The sequence below is a fragment of the Rhamphochromis longiceps genome, linkage group LG20, assembly GCF_057381845.1.
Source record: "Rhamphochromis longiceps isolate RC_006_pf linkage group LG20, R_longiceps_female_GT1.1, whole genome shotgun sequence".
Taxonomy (NCBI): Eukaryota; Metazoa; Chordata; class Actinopteri; order Cichliformes; family Cichlidae; genus Rhamphochromis; species Rhamphochromis longiceps.
In genome coordinates, this window is record NC_140576.1 from 26,274,760 (window position 1) to 26,292,400 (window position 17,641).

Consider the following 17,641-nt stretch of genomic DNA (forward strand, 5'->3'; position numbering starts at 1 on the left):
AGGAAGGACTGCTTCAGAGATCACAAGATCCATTTAATTTAACAGAGGATTAGAAACAGGATCAACAAATAGTGGTTCAAAGAAAGTGCAGTATGCTGAATAAGCTATAAGAAAGACAACCAGGATTAACTCTGCACAGATAGGCAGTAGATGGTTGAATGACCCAAAATTTAAGCTACAAGGGGAAAACCAACTAAAACGTAATAAAACAAAGAGTTGACAGTCATTTCTGTGACTGTTTTAGCTGAACTGTATTTATCACAAATGTTCGATTGAATCTTAAACAAAGGATCAGCCAAATCAAGCGAAAAAACGAAAGTGACAGAGGTGGTAACAGAATATTTCACCATGGAGAAAATAAAAGCTCTAAAATGCCCCTTCCCATAGTCCTGACCTAAATCCCATAAAGCACCAATGGGATCGCTTTTTGGGGGGAAAAAACTGAAAGCAAAGCTGACTGAAACTCAGAGGAAACTCACAAAAGCTAATAGAGAGAATATTTTATTCCATTTTGTGTCAAAACACAGTTTTGTCTTCATTTTAGATTATACATCTTTTGCATATTGGTGAATATTTAGCCTTAACTTTATCCTTAACATTTTGATGTCAGATTAAACATAATTTATATATTATTTTGACTTGTTCGAATACTTTTTAGGTTACCACTAAGGAGTTAAGATTAATATGCATATATCAGGTTCACTAAGAGACATCTGGATGGTGCATTGAAGAGCAAAGTTGGAAATGAATGTGAATTAATAAGTTTTATTTAGACCCAGTACAATTACTCACGTTAAAAAAATAACAAAGAACTGCATTGCAGAGATATAGAAAAGGGGAAAGACCTGCTGAACTGGTGATGTTTAAAGTCAGTAAAGAATAAGCATGCGTTTCCAGTCAATGACACACCTTCAGTCTACTATGATACATCAGTGATTTTCCTACATAGATTGATTTGTGACATCCTCTAACTGGTTTTTAGCCAAAACCAGCAGGAAACTCACCACCACTGTAATAAAGTCATCAACATACATTCATCGGCCACTTTATTAGGTGCAGTATGCCACTGGACCCCCCTCTGCCTTCACATCCCAAAGGCGCTCTATTAAATTGAGCCTACTCAGGTAGGCTGTGTGGTTTATGCTCAACTGGTACTGAAAGTGTGACTAGCAAATATCCCCCATGCAATTACACAGCCACCCTGTACCACTGAAAGGGCAGGATGGATCCATGCTTTCATGTTGTTTACGCCAAATTCTAACCTCAACATCTAAATGTCACAGCAGAAATTGAGACCCATCAGACCAGACGCTATTTTTGCAGTCTTCTATTGTCCAATTTTGGTAAGCCTGTATGAACTTAAATTACCATTCTTCTCTATTCTGGTTCTCATTTTGTAGTTCAGCAGGTTATCTCCCTAAAATGCAATGAAGTGCTGCCAAGTGATTAGATATTTTAAGTTAAACAGCAAAATGTATAGGTTTCAAATGCGCTTTCAGAGAATATAATATATAAAAATATTATACTATCTCTAAAACAACTGTGATGGTATAAACCACACCGCCTGTTATGGTGACACTTAAAGCTCAAGTCTGATTATCTCCGCTGTTACTCTAACTTGGTAAAATGTATCTGTATTGTCCTTTTTTACATTTTTAATCAAAAAATAAAAACACGAGTTTAACAGTAAGGATTTTTCTTTCTCTTAAAAAAATACTGTTTTGAACTAACAGTGTTGTGAGCTGATGACATCACACACAAAGACACAGAAAACAACTCGTGTGGATGTGTTTACTCAGCCAGCGCACAGGGCCATAATAATGGAAAGTGTCGTTCAGAGGACAGAGCTTAGCGCTGAATTAAAGCCAGGTCTGTGCTCCACAGCCAAAAAAAAGTTCTGGAAAAATCCAGAAGAGACAAAGAAGAGACTGGGTCTGATGTAACTGGACTGTGGTTTGGGAAAGGATAAATTCTCTAAGTTTTATAAACAGAAAGTTATGCAAAGATTAACAATACAATGCAAAACCCTTCCAAACCTTAACCTTGAGCTTTTATAACTGGAGCAACAAGTTAGATGCATTTGTCCTGAAATTTTGCATCTAACTGCAGAATTAAACAAAAGTTGTTAGTTTTTTTATGCAGGGGTAACACCACAGCTCGCTCCATGTGACAGTAAGTTGTGTAGTATGGTCTGGTGGCAGGAGATGAGCAGTTACATAAAGGCAGAAGAGTGAGAGGTTTGTCTGCACAGACTGATGGTAATTCAAGCCTAAAAGAGGAGATAACCATGACTCGGGCCTCTGGCTTTCTTCAACAATACCTTCCCCCATAACAAAAAGCCCTCTTTCCAACTCTGGCTGTCCAGTTCTCACTAGTCTAGGCTCCAGTATAATCAATGGCCCTATTAGCAGTTACATAAACCCCTGAGCACTTTATACACATGGACATTTATAGCTGGTGGCATCCAAGAGTGTGAAACATCTTCATAGCCAGCCAATTCCTGGCTTCGACAAGAGCCAAACAGGAAGGAAAAGAAAGAAATGTCCATAACAACAACCCAAACAATTATCTGTTATCATGTCCTGTGCTGAAACTGACAACTGTGAATGCAAAACATTCGACATCTGACAAGTAATCATGTGTTCAGAATGAATTTAAGTATTACCAGATTTTAGATGTGGGTTCAATCAAATCATTAGAAGGGTTTCACGCGTAGATAAATGTATACAGTCGCTTTCCTGAACTACTGATATACTTTACCTTATTTTCACTGGAGCTACTTTTTGCTAAACAAATACTATAAAAATAGTCACAGGCCAGCACACTTGTTCAGGGCCTACTGCAGAGGCCGTGGAAAACTACATATACATGGCATGCCCATTTACCTGCAGTAATGATAGCCTCATAAAGTGGGTGAGGCCGTTACACGGGCTGATATCAGCCTAGTACAGACGTAGCCAATAACTGTCTATTATTCAGCTAATATGTAACAAAAAACTGCAGTACAGAACTACACACAATGGTTTCGAAGTCATGTAGACATCATTAATGTCAACACAGCAGCCATACAGTTTCATAAAAGGCTTAAATATCTGTATTGTAACAGCCTCAAAAGGCCTGTATGTTGTAGCACCTGAACCTTTTTGTTGTTTTTTTGGTTTTCCATTAAGTTTCTAAGTCTGAATGTGGATGTGATGCTGTGATGTGAGTAATGGATGTGTCAAAGTGTACACAGGAAAGCAGTGTGCGTATACGTGCAGGAAAACATAAGAGTGGGTTCATGGGGAGACACGGTGTTGGTCTATTGGTGGTAGCTGGCATTTATTGGCCCTGCTTCTGTTTATACTCAGTCATCCTGGTTATGCAACGTGGAACAGAAAGGGCACCGACCCAAAATGCAGACTTAGTCTGGCAGGATGCTGCACAATGTTCGGTACCATGGGGCAGTATGTAAGCCCAAACACAGCCAGCCTATTCATAAGCAGGAAGATGAAGAATCCAGAACAAGCAGTCCCAGCTTTTTGGCCCTGGAGGATTATTTAGTCTGGCCTCTTCTCACTTTTTGCCTCTGTGTTAATCTCACTACTCACTTTTAAGCAGACTTATTGGATGGTCTGGCCTCTGGGTACTGTTTCAGAAGTTTTGCAAGCCTCCACTAAGAAGCAGCCGATTTCATAACAGGAAGACAGATAATGAGTAGAGGCACTTGTCTAGTAGGAAGCTCATGTCGTTACAGGGCAGCTAAATCTAATGAAAATCTTCTTCTCTTGTTTCCAGATTAAGACTATCTTGAAAAACAAAGTTTGGTGGCTCTGGGTATCTTGTGTACTGAGACTAATTTCACAACATATGCACGCAATCAAGCAATACGTTTGCGTGCATGTTATGCATGCATTATCCTGAGTCACACAAACATAATTTTTGTGACTCAGGAAATACACTGCTTGGGTTTCTTTGGTGAAAATTAAACTTTTTTTTTTTTTTACTTACATGTGCCATTTATTAAGTTAATGATGGCCCAGTTCCATTTAAGTGATTCAATACAACCATAATTTATAACAGCTCTGTCTGCCCCTTTCCTGCCATTGCTACTCTACCTGCTCTCATTAAAGATTGATGCCCCGTATTATCTGACATATTCAACATAGGTCTACATTTTAATAAATAATACCTGGTTTAATAAATTAGTTTCTGCTGCTATTGAGATCAAGAGATCAAAACATAAAACTATAAGAGAATCTCACAAATTTACACAACCAACTACTCAATGAGTAGTATTGCTTATTATCCACAAGGGGGAGCTAAAGCACAACGATGCTACATGATGTGTGTCGACTGCTGTCCCCTGTGTTAGTGCTTTGTCTGGTATTTCATTTCCTGACAGGTTTCCTGTCAATAAACTCAAGGTTTTGTTGTATTTTTATTGCATTCTTCCGCTATCACTTGTCCTGCTGACAGACGTGCAGGCCTTTGTTGTAGCACAATTCAGCTCTGATTAGTGAGTAACATCAAAGCACACAGATGACTTGTTGGCTGATAATATGAACAGAGATGAAGGAGGGACATGTCATGGAGATGGAAAGTAGAAATAATGTAATTGCCTATATTAATTTACAAGACAGGAGATCTAGAGAGGAGATATTGCCAGAAAATTAAAGATGTGTCTATATCAATGAGGAGGAAAAGGCAACCACAATCAAATTCAATATAAACTCTCTCTTGACACAAAAAACACAACTCATTTCAATGATGTGATGTCCAGTACAGACGGGAGACCTTGTAAGAGGTGGACAGTGAGAAAATGGAGATTCCTGGGATTGCTACAAATTGACACACATGAGAATGAGAGGAATGGCTCTGGTTATTAGTAAAAAGGAAAATATGATGAGATTTCCCGAGAGATTCTGACCAGATTTGAAATGTGTGTGCAAGTGGGTCAGTGGAGCAGAGCTGAGCTCAGCGATAAATAGTTTCATCCATAATTCAACAGAGTCAGGCGAATGATATAGACTGCACAGGGAGTGGCAGGGATGCAGAGCACGACCTCTCTTAGTCTGTTTCTCTGCTCTCCATCTCTCAGAATGAGCAATTTCCCTTTGAAAACAATCCGCTGGTCTATCTGAATAAGGAGCAGAAAACTAAAGAAAACACTTCATCAGATAGATGCAGCTAGTTTATTTTGACGACCAAGCTGAAGGAAATCAAATTCAGAGCTAATACTGGCAGCTGGATAAATGAAAGCAAGCAGTGTGCAAACTAAAGATGGACTGGGACAGGGGACGGTGTCCGGGGAACAGACATGTAGGTTAAGGTTGACCCAAATATTCTCAGCGAGTGACTGACCAAGTATGTAGCAACCTTGGAACGGCTGAGAAAACAACAAAGACACACATGCGTGCCCACACTAGTGTCACATATACTCACACGAGGCCAAAGAGGAAGGACCAGCTGCAGGACCAAAATAAATACACAAACGATGACCCACGGAGACTTCTTGCTGACATGTGCACATATATGCACGCGACCTCATGCACAGACACCCAATTAAACCTTTTTTTTTTTTTTTTTAAATATGGTTAAAGTTAAATCATATTATTTTAAGAGGGGGTGGCGGTGTACTCAAGCAACCACATAATTAAACATAAAAATGCAATTCATCTTTGGAAAAGCTCTAATAAAGAGGTCTAACAAAAGCTACTTTCAACTGCGTCTTTCTCACAAGAGACAAAGAGGTCTAGTAACACACAAGATTATGGAAACCTTAAAAATTGCATAAATATATATTTCTGGGGGGGGGGGGGGTTATAGATAAATAACATCATTCAGACACACTTGAAAGTGAACTTGGTTAACACTGGTTCAGACAGTTGTCTATTAATAGAATAGGCAAAGAAGGCACAGCAGGCTTCTTCCTCATTCAGACCCAGATTAGAAAACTAAGAGGGAACTGAGAGAAAAAAAAAGAACCTCAGAGATTTTCTTCTTTTCTCCAAAAGTCTATCCATCTTTCTGATCAACATCGACCTTTACCCATACACCATTGCATCAGTGTTTCAAACATTCCCCTACCCCAGCTCAACACAGAGGTCTTTCCTGTTTTCTTCCTTTCACACCATAACATCTGGAGGGACGTTTCAACAAGAATTTCACACATAAAATGACTTTTTATTCATTAACTGTTAACCTTTGCTGTGAGCATGAGTGCCAGACTAGTGTTGTGAATACTAACAGCATGCAGGACCGGAAAAAAGGCGTTGGCCTATATGTACAACTACATGAATATTCAAGAGCTTAATTAAACAGGTTGAGGATATGCTTCAAAGGGAACACAAACAGAGAGGTGTAGAGTTCAAGCACACACAAAGGAAAACACAGAAACACACACACACACACACACACACACACACACACACACACAGTGCATATGTATGCACACATTGCATACTAAAGCCTAAGCACGAAATCTACTCTAGAGTTAGACATTTACTGTAAAGAACTCCAGCTGGGGTCTGGTAAATTGCCTAATACAAGTAATTTATTCTAACTGCCAAATTCCAACTTTACATTAAAAGAGAATGAAAACAGGAAATAGTCATAAGCAATAAGCGAACAAGCGATATGATGCCATTCCACATGACAAGAAAGTGCTTATTTACATAGTGTACAACATTAGATTGGAAGATCTGGAAAACTGCACAGGAGTCTAATTTTAGGAAGCACTTCTCTCTCCTCTAGGAAGGTGTTATTGCACTACTCAAGCAGATGAGGTGGCTGCGAGATCTGACAGCAAACCTGCAAGCATTCAGCTGAGCAAAGCTGCTGCAAACCTCTTTGAACATCACCCTGTTACTATGGAGATGGGTAACTGGCTACACTGTCTGAGCACTGGACACAGATGAGAGGAAGCCTGAGAGAGTGAGCGCTTAAGAAGGACTGCCTCTAAGACATGAAACAAGGAAAACAGTGACAAGGTAAAGGGGGTGTGGAGATCAAAACAGTGAAGTCAGAAAAGCTGCTGAGGAAGTGTGACACATGAGTAACAAGCAGTGTAGCAGATTCACATGCTTGTTCAGCAAGGAAACTTCGGGTTTAATTTTAGATGCTGGAGGAAACCGCATGAGATTTCCCACAAGTGGAGAAATCTCAGAGTCTGAAAGATAAATAGAGAACTACAGGTAGTTGCATAAAAGGAGAAATCAAATTAATGTAGAACATTTGCCCACACATCCGCAAACGGACACGTGTATTGCATGACTTTGGGCAGTCCAAGATGACAGTTTGAAATATCTCTAAATATATCTTTGGCTAAATTTGAAATGGTGACCTTACCTCATACTGTGCTGCAAAAATTGGACACAAATTCTTCTCACAATAATCATACTTCATTACTTCTACCAGTAATCTTTACAAAGCATCCACGTGGGATAGGGTATGATATGTCATAACACTTACTGGTTGGCAGGTATTTATAGACTCCAAATTTGCCAAAGTGTCAAGAAGTGGGGGAGACCTTACTGCAATCTCTGGAAACACCAAAACACCAGATGGGTAAATATCTTGCCAAAGAATTACATTTATCAGCCAAGTAAAGCACTGAAAATGTTCTGGTGTCTCGTAGTGGTGAAGAACTTGACTAAATTGGATGCTTATTTGAGCAAACACATCAAATACTTGCACAGACACACAAAAGTCACAGCAAGCAAGTAATACAAGTAATGAGAGAGCTCAAAACAAGATGTGATAAAGAACAGAGCATCCATTGTATTAAATCCACTGTTGATATTAGTGTTTGCTTAGGTGATCAATGATCAGCCACAGTATAGAATTTAAATCAACCACGACAGAAACACATCACTGATGTTTTAGTTGAACTCAATGGTCTCAGAAAAAGTAGACAAGGCAATATTTACACACTTACATGAACAAAAGAGAAGACTTTGTTTTCATAGATAAGCAAAAAAAGAAGAGTGAGAGTGAGAGATGACAGGAATGAAAACTTTCCCCTACAATGCTAGGAGGGGAAAGTTAAGGAAGACAGAAGCATTTGAGAACAATTTCAGTGTCTGCCCGAAAGTCAACAACATCACAAGCTGCCAACTGATTGCTTTATGCTGCATCCTAATTTCAGTCAACAACCACATAGTCGTGATGGTGCACTGACAGCACACACACAAACACACAGATAGAGCCTGAAAACAAAATTTGCTACAGGCTGGTGGTTAGTGAACAGGCTGAGATGAGATCACCTCCAGTGTGTACTAAGAGCACATGCTTCATCATCCCCGTGGCTCTCCCCTGCCTCCACACACACACAAACACACACACGCGCTCTCTCTCTTTGCTAAAAGTCAATCGAAACTCAGTTGTTTGATTATACACGAGTCTGACTGCCTGCTTCTGTTTCTGTCTTTATGTGACTAAAGGGCAATCTGCTGTGGCAGGGGTTTGTTAAGACTTTACCATTCATTTGCATCAGCACTCTGGGTAAGCGAGACATCATGCTTGTCTTTTGCCGATTTCAAAAAAACTCAATGTCACTAAAATAGTTCTAGGATGAGCTGTTCTGTCCTGATGCAAAGGTCAAAAACGCTTTCATCAACACACAGCCAATAGCCTGAGGAGGTGAGAGACGATGGGAGTGCAGTGATGGGGATGTTAAAGTAGCAGGGACAGAACAAGCCTCGGGGGACCAGGTGAAGTTCGGTTCCTTCCACCGACACTTCTCCCCTCTGCTTTTCTCTTAAACACTGCCACAGCAACACACAAAACTCAAACCCTTCTTTAACAAGTCATTGCTTTTAACAAACACTTTCTAAAAAGCAGTCCTATTAGGGGCAACTGTTAAAATTACCAATCATAAATGCATAATTGAAGTGTGAAAGCGAGTAGCTGCTATGGATTTTTCAATTAGTTTAATTTTGATGACTACTTTTGATTTAAGAAGCTAATTAACAGAAAACAAATAATTGTTAGACTTGTTTTAGCAGTAATAAAATGTTTGAAAAAAAAGACATAGGAGTTTAATTTGAATTTTTAAACACTTACAAATTTCAGGTGCACTAAATGAAAGGTTCAAAAGAAAGACAGCACAGAAAGAGTAAAAGACGTATATGACCACAAACAGAGAGATCCACATATAGACGAAAATCTGTCACTTCCTCTATTCAATCAGTGCATTTGCGACTTCCTTGAATAGGCTGAATGTGACCCGGGAGCCCAAATGAAGCTATTACATAAACATCTATTCTTTGCCAGACATCATTAACAACCTGACCACAGAAAACACACTGAAACTGGCTACAACACTCAGTGTTTTAAAAAATGGAATCTTTAGGAGATCAGGAATAAAAACACTGTTTAAAAACTTAAAAGATTTAAAAAGCCAATAATTATTCACCCTCAGATTTTAGCACATGTGGCCTATAGACTACAGAAGGACCAGATTCTCCACAAAGAAAAGAATGAACTCTTTCATTATTAAAAGAGCAGTAATGGAGACTTTTTGGATCTCCAACCAACCCTCAGGTTTGTTATTTTGTGACGCTAAGTTGCAGACAGTTCAGTTCGCACCAGTCCCCAGAGCTGCCCACCACCCTAAGATACTGCAGTTGGTGGGCAGGTATTGCAACACATCCTCCAACCAATGCATCCAAAAACTATAGAGTCATCAGACATCTAGATGGATTCATCATGTACCACGTATCTCCCATATTAGGATTCCTACACTGGCTGCTAGTCAGAGACCAATTTGTCTCTTATCATATTGAAGAAGCTATATATACTAGATACTATAGACTCAACAACAAAAGAAGCTCAGAGCAGGAGCAGCTATCTCTAAACTATATCTCAGGAGAGTAAAAAAAAAAAAAGAAATAGCAAAACCTCATGCTAAAACATGCCTGCATTTCACAGTGTTTGAATGGAAAAGGTGATACTGGTAGATTTAATGAGAGACAATGATACTATCAATACATAAAGAATCACTGTTGGGGCGTTTTAGTCTGGAGCTGATTACATGACTCAATCAATGACAATTTGATTAGTAGAAAGAGCAACCTGTGCTTCAGAGATGCTACATTCCCCGGGTGCATCCATCTTTTTAGAGAAAGATTCATACAACATGATTATGAAGGCTAACATGACTCAACGCGTTGTAACAATTAAATAAAGCCAGGAAAATCAAGGACACTGGACCTTAACCCCACTGAATATTTATCTGAGCACATGGGGACAGTGCTGCAGAGATTAGCAAAGGTCTGGTGGTCTGTCTGGGTTCAAATCCACCAGCCAGCTGGGCTGTTCTGTGTGGAGTTTCCATGTACTCCCTGTTCCCGGTTCTCTCTGGGTACTCCGGATTCCTACCATAGCCTAAAGACATGTATGTTAAGTAAACTGGTGTAATTGTCTATCTGTGTGTGTTGGCCCTATGATATAGTGGTGATCTGACCAGGGTGTACCCCACCTTTCACCCCGTGACAGCTGGGATAGGCTTCAGCCCCCCAGCGACCTTCAAGTGGCTAAAATGGATGGATAGGATGAGACTGAGAAAGACAGACAAGACAACACTGTCATATCATGTTAGGAAAACATTTATCAACAAGCTCACAGTGTCCCTGCCAGCCTGAGAAAATGTTGTCACTAAGGCAAAAGAGCTGCATATATTCTGAGATTCATGTTTAGTTTTCAGTCAAATTGTTACTGATTATTACGACGGGATCAAAATTTTTGTATTAAATTCAAAACAAATGTAAAATATACTCAATTTAATATAATAAGCTAATTTAAACCATTTAATAACTAAATAACTTACCAAAAAAAGTACATCCTATCTTACGATACAGCTATAACAAAACACACATTTGAGTGCATTTTCAGTTTGAATCAGCAAATTATAAAACTGTGCAGATTTGGGGCTTTTCTACAGAGCACAGCATGCCAAAATAAAAAGATAAACAACAGAAGACAAAGGATGAACAGGAACACAGGTGTGCATGTGGAGATGTGGCTTAAGGGAAAGAGAAGGGGTCACCTACCCGACCTCTTTCCTTTACAGTATTTCCCGACAGCCCACTTTTGGATGGGATGCGGATAGTGAGCATTCGCAGACAGGCCCTGGAGGAGATTATGATCTCCCAAGACAAAGACTGCTTCATCTCTCTCAGATACAAAACTCTTAGTGTGAGAGAAGTAGCCTTAAGGTTTGGCTGGTGTTTTTATTTCTTCTCAGTAGCTCATATCACACCAGAGTCTACTCGGCTGTCCCTCACCATCTCCTGTCCAAAATGAGTCAGCCTTCCTGAAGCTGAGCATTTCGCACCTTGTAGCCTTTCACGTTCTATATCTTTTTACTCCTACTCTATCACTTTGTCTCTCTTTGAATAGGATGTAGACCAGATTATACTCTATCACTCTGGGTTCTAGTCTTTCTAAAAGTGACACCGTGCATCTGTCTGCCCGGAGCATTTGCGCATGTACACACTGACATTTCTTAGCACATGAGCATCTGACAGCCTTATAACATGGTGTTAAGAACAAATAGTATGGGTGTAATCAGTCAATCAATTAATCAGCAGTTAATTGTAATTATAGCTCACAGGCTGAGCACCACCTGCAGAACAGCAGGCTTTTAACGGACCTGCTGCTGATTTCCAACACAAGCCTTCTACTCAGTTTAACAACACTGGCATCAGGGGAGAGATACATTAAACCCATAGTCAGTTTTAGAGCACAGCCAACAGAGTGTTATTGTAAGTGAGTCATCAGGGTGTATACCTCACCCCTGACGTCGTTGCCCACCTCTCAATTTTAAATACACTTAGTCATTGAGGGCTAGCAGGAGGGACTATGCGCTTACCTGCTGCTCCTTGGCAGGTAGCTCCATGCCCTCCTGGGTTTTAATTGCACCTTAGAACACATATGCATCAACACTACAATGAGCGGGTGGAGGGAGGTTTGGAGTCTTCTCCCACCCCCATTCTCTGCGGCCTGCTGGAGCGGGAGGGCTAGTAGGAGGAGTTGGCCGTCCGACTGCGGTCTGGGGTGTGGGGCCTCCCTGCTGCTGCGGAGTCGGGGTGGTCTGCCTCTCCCCACCGCAGGGAAAAGGGTAACACCACCTGGGTCTGGGTGCAATTCCCCCCTCCAGGGGCAAGGGTACCTAGACCCGGTTTGTAGAGTACGCTTGGGGAGTGTGATTGTGTGTACAGCGTCTCTTTATGTCTGTCTCCACGTTGGTTGAGTGTGGAGTGAGTGCATATGAGAGCATGAGGGTGGGAATGGATGTTTGTGTCTGTGTGTGCCTGTATGTCTGTGTCTATATGTCAGGTTGGGTATCAGACGCCACCTCTCTGGGGACACCTCAGGCCCTCCAAGGTTTGGAGGCCTATCTCCACCCACCACCACTTCCCCTGCCGGTGGCGGACTCCCTCAGGTGTCGGTGTGTTGGTGGTTCTTTGTGTCTGGGGGTGGGCGTCCGGGTACACACCGGCTCACTCCTTGGCGGCCGCTTGTCGGGGCCTGGGGCCTGGGGCTCGCTCGGGCCCCTTTGGAGGTGGGGTGCCCCTGGCCTCTCGGCCTGGGGCTCGGTCACTCAGGCACAGCTGGGGGCCGGCGGAGCTCACGGGCGCGTCACTGCAACTCCCCCTGACTTCTGCTCCGCGGCTGCTGGGCGAGCCCTCATCTGGGACTCTCCTCAGCTCTTACTGGAACAGTGGCGCGGCTGCCCCTCTGTTGGTCTTCCATGGTCTCTTGTGTTCTGGGGGCCTCTGGATGTCTGGAGTTTTGATCTCCTCCATACCCGCTTCACACCCTGGAGGACGGGGCTGTGGCCCCCCCACACTCCCTAGCAGATCATTACATGGAGAAACCTTTGGAATGCAAGCATGCTGATCCACACAGGTATGCACACATGGGTATTCACAGACGCGGACTAAAGCTTTCTTGGCTGCTGCCTCAAAGCACACTGTGCGCTGTCTATCTTGCGTGCTGCACAATATCGTTTATTATTTAGTAAATATTGATATCTATGACTAGCTAGTTTATTGTGATGGTGCTTTGTTTTCTCTATTATTATGTTGCTCTTTGTTGTTTGCTGTCTCCTCTGTTTGTTTTTTTTGTTTGTTTTTTTTTTTTTTCTCCATACAGGTGACCCAGGAGTTCTTTTTTTTTTTCTCTCTCCCCCCCCCCCTTCTCACCGTCTCTTCTCCCCTTTGGTTTTCTTTCTTTCTCTCCCCCTCTTTCTCTCATTCATTCCCCCTGTCCTATCTATTAAAAAAAAAAAAAAAAAAAAAAAAGACAAAGGATGAACTGAAGCTCTGCCATCACGTAATGTCGCATACTGCTGTTTCTGATGTCATTTAAAAAAAAAAAAAAAAAGTGAGTCATAAATGCTCCCTAATAAGCAATAATCAAACACAACATTTACCAATAATTACGTCCCTCTGTAATGGCGCCAGTCGACTTCATGCTACCAATCTCACCACTGGAGAATGAGTTACTGTTTAACAAGAGCGAAGATAAAGTGCAAACACTGATCACTGATCACACTGATGACTGAATTGCTTAACAGGGAATGAAGGATCAAAAGAAAATCAGTTTACTGTAAAGACTGCTGGTATCAAAGAAGTGAGCAAACAATGCTTTATACTTAATCATGAACTGCCTCTGCACATGATAACAGAGTCAGTTTGTTCATTTTGACTGCTCTTCTGAACCAAACTCAAAGAATCCCCAGTTTCTGGCATATTATCAAATAGCAGGAAGATAAAGAAAGGAAGAGAGATGGAAAAATGGTAATGCATGACACAAGTATTACAGAGATAATACAAGGCTGGCAGCAAAAATGTAATACAAACCGGGCTTCAGCTGTAAATGGATCTGTAGCATGGAGACAGGAAGACACGTGGTTTTAGTGACAAGCCAAGTGTGTTTAAGCTTACCTTGGAGTACTGTCTACGAAGACTGAAGCGCTGCACCATCCTGACTGCCTGAGTGACGGACCCACAGCTGGATCCCCTGTTCTACTCCTCTCTGCTGATATCCTACCAAAGTACACACCGCCTCACATAGTACACTCCACACTCACGCCAAAGGCACACATGCTACCATCCTCTCCAAAGATCCATGTGCACACACATTTGTAGTCCACACCGCTCTAGTCATCTACTATGCAAACACAAGTGGGGTGAAAAAAAGGGAGGGAGAGCAAAAGGAGATAATAACAGCTCAGCCGTGTTGCCCTCTACTCATATTCACAGTGATCCCCTGAGCAAATCTCTTTCTCTCACAAGATACAGTCACTCAGACAAAATACTCACACCACATGGCTGTCTATACACAAAGAATATTCAATAAATACACACACACACACACACTCAGAGAATCTGGAACGCAGATGAAATGAGGTCTTACGTTCACACATGCACACAACCCTCCACATCCTCTTCTGAACACAGGAGTGATTCACACACAGCTCTCACTCATCTAGGACAAGGCAAGGTTGCCTCCTGCTTCCTGTCAGTAGGCTGAAGGGTGGGGTGAAGCGAAGGTGGTGGCAGAGGATGAGAGGAAGGAGGGGGAGATTGGAGAGGAGGAGGAGGAGAAGGAGGAGGGACCAGCTGACTATCTGTATTAACTCTCTCCAGGGACAGAGGAGGGGGACAGGGAGGGAAAGACAGAGGAATAATGAGGGACGAGGGGGTGGGGGGGATGTTCAGAAAGGGAGAAAGCAAGAAAGAAAAAAGAAGTGCGACGATCAATGAAGAAAATTGATCGTTCACCGAACATCCATCATTCTTGATGCAACACTCAACCTCCACTAGCAGCAGACCTCACACACCTCCAAGGTCAACCATGCTGTTACTATGACAACCTAAGCAGGGCGTAGTCCCAAGAAAGCAAGTTTCAGGGTAACCACGGCGACCGCTCGATAACCTTAATTGCATTGCTGTGTTGTAGTGTGGAGACATGACTATGATGGTAGTTAAGAGAAGAGCCAGACAGGTTATAACCTCTGCCAAGGTCAAGCAGCAGAACTCAGAAAGGTTGATGGTCGTCCATCATAGCAGCAAGACTAATGGAGCACAGATGACTGGCTCTCAGCCTTGCTCTGTCACTCAAGGTGAGGTCATTCATGCAGGAATGAAGTATACTTGGTTTTACAGATGAAGAAAGAGGAGAGGGCTTTACTAAATTTAGCTCACACATTATAGCCTGCTGCTTAATGTGGATATCAAGGCCCACTGGCCTAGACTTACTCCCCACCACTGGCTTAAAAGCCAGATAGCCAGACGTCCTTCTGTCTATGACACATTGATGCTTTTTCTTGGCATGGCTTACTTCATTATCCAAAAGGATCAGTCTGGTCTACAACAAACATGAGCTCATAAAGCAAACACTCCCAACACATGAACCAAGCCCAGTGCTGCTCACAGCAGGAAGGCTGATCTAACAGCGCCCTCTAGTGGTAATGAGAAACAACTGGAGTCAGGAACACCAAAGGTGGTTAAAGTCAGAACTTAAGGTCAACTTTTACAAGCAAATTACGTAGGAAGATAAAAGCACTTCCATTAAGAAACGGCAGCTAAATGGCTGAAAACAAGCAAATAAAGAAAAAGAAAAACGAATATCAATGGCTTACACATTGTGGGGTCTGCAGTTTTTTGTTTCTTTTTGCACCACAAAAAAGCAACAAAACAAAGCAATGAGCAATGTCAGTGTAATTAACATACAAGTTAGGGGTTGAGATTTCGTGGTCATTGAACATCGCCTTTTTTGTGGAATAGAAAAGTGAAAAAGTTTAAGAAACAGACACTGCAGAAATGTCACATCAGTCTACCCTTAATGATCCAGTTACAGAGCAATCAAAATATTGCAAATCTATTACACAAGTTTTACTTAATAGGTGAATTTTGAAGCTGGTAACTACTGAATTGCAGCAATTATTAGTCTTCCTTTCCTCATGCAATCCTCAAAAAAGCCACACCTTACAGTACTTTTGTGAATGAACTTAAAGACAGCACAGTAATAAGGTTGGAAAGTGATTTAACTTTTGTTTATTGCTTAGCAATCCAGGTGGCAACCTAATGAAGTTATTTAAGACAGAAAGTAGAAAGCTGTCTTAACCTTTTGTCATGTACATTCAGTGAAAAGGAATAACAAAGTCTAGTAGTCTTTATTCCTATAGGTTTATCTGAAGTTATTATATTGCTGTAAGACAAAGAGGCAAACAGGTCATAAAATAGTCCCATTTTAGAGGATACTTACGTAATCTGCATCACATAATGATATTTTCAGATATACTTTTGTTCTTTGTATAAATACTTTCCAAAGGCTGGATTATGACCTTTATTACTTCAAGTGGATGCATGATAGAAAAGGATTTTTTATAATTAAATTAAAACAAGCTACACCTCTAGTTGTGTTCATATGGGCATGTGTCTATTGTTAATCCTGAGCCTATATTTCAACACTGACTACACCAGCGGTGGAGAACCTGCTTTTCTGGAGCTCATGCAGCTCTTTTGTCCACCTCTTGTGGCTCACTTTGGTTTAGATTTTTTTAACTGAGAAATATGAACATGGAAATTAATTGGATTTTTTTTTCAACATTTGAACTTTTATTCATCATTTAAGTGACTGCAAAAATGTGCAGCCAATACAAGGATTTTAAAGAAACACTTAATATGTCTGTGGCCTGATTGTCTTATTCTTTTAACTTTGATGACCCTCAATTGTCATGGCTGCCATAGATTTATATACAATTAAATGACTTCAGCAACCTCAAGTCAGTTTACATATGAACTCCAAACAATACGTGGACAGATTAATTCGCTTTCACTGCCTCTGTGGCTGGAATTTAGTCAAAATTACAACTGGACGTGGCTTTTTTTTCTTATCAAAGATGGACTGAAGGGGAGACCCATATGGAAAAGAAATAGTAAAAACTTATATGATTTACTCATGAAAGTGGCCACTTTCTCATTACTTTCATATATTGTTTTAGTAAGTATCCAAAACAATAATTTTTCAAGGGATCTTATATCTGTTTTCACTCTTGTATGCTTTTCATACAAGTTTCACACAAGACAGATACAAACTTTATAAGATTTATATGTATCTTTTCCATATGGGGAGATATAGCAATTTTATCCAATTTTGACCCAAAATGTAATTTTATTCTAAGTTTGTGTATAGATACTCCCACTCTACATGGTCAAATGCTTCACATCCAGGGAGAGGACAAACTCAGAGGTCTCAGTGGGAGGAGAATAAACTATGGATATTAAAATACGAGTGGTAGGATTCACAGTGGCCATAATATCTTTATAGTCACTCTTCTTTAAAGGTTGACTCTTGGCTAAAAAATACATGATATTGTTCAGTTTTGTTGGTAATAAATAAGTAAACCTTTTTGATGCTTTAGACATGCAACACAACATATGTTATTATATTCTTAAATTAAAAATGCATGCATGCAACAGCCCACTGCAGAGTGATCACATGTGGTAAAAGATTTTAATTATTTATTCCTATTACTGAGTTTGATGGGCTAATTTATATTTAATAGGCTGCCACCTTTATTATAATATGTCAAAAGTTGCTCAAAAATGTCTCTCTTGATAGTAAAGTTAGCCAGACCTTGGAG

The 17,641-nt window shown here is 40.9% G+C and overlaps 1 protein-coding gene across 3 annotated transcripts in view; it reads right to left on the minus strand.

Annotated features, from left to right (window-relative positions):
* tmcc1a (transmembrane and coiled-coil domain family 1a) overlaps positions 1-17,641 on the minus strand; it is a 49,295-nt gene that overhangs the window by 15,983 nt on the left and 15,671 nt on the right. The window lies entirely within an intron of this gene.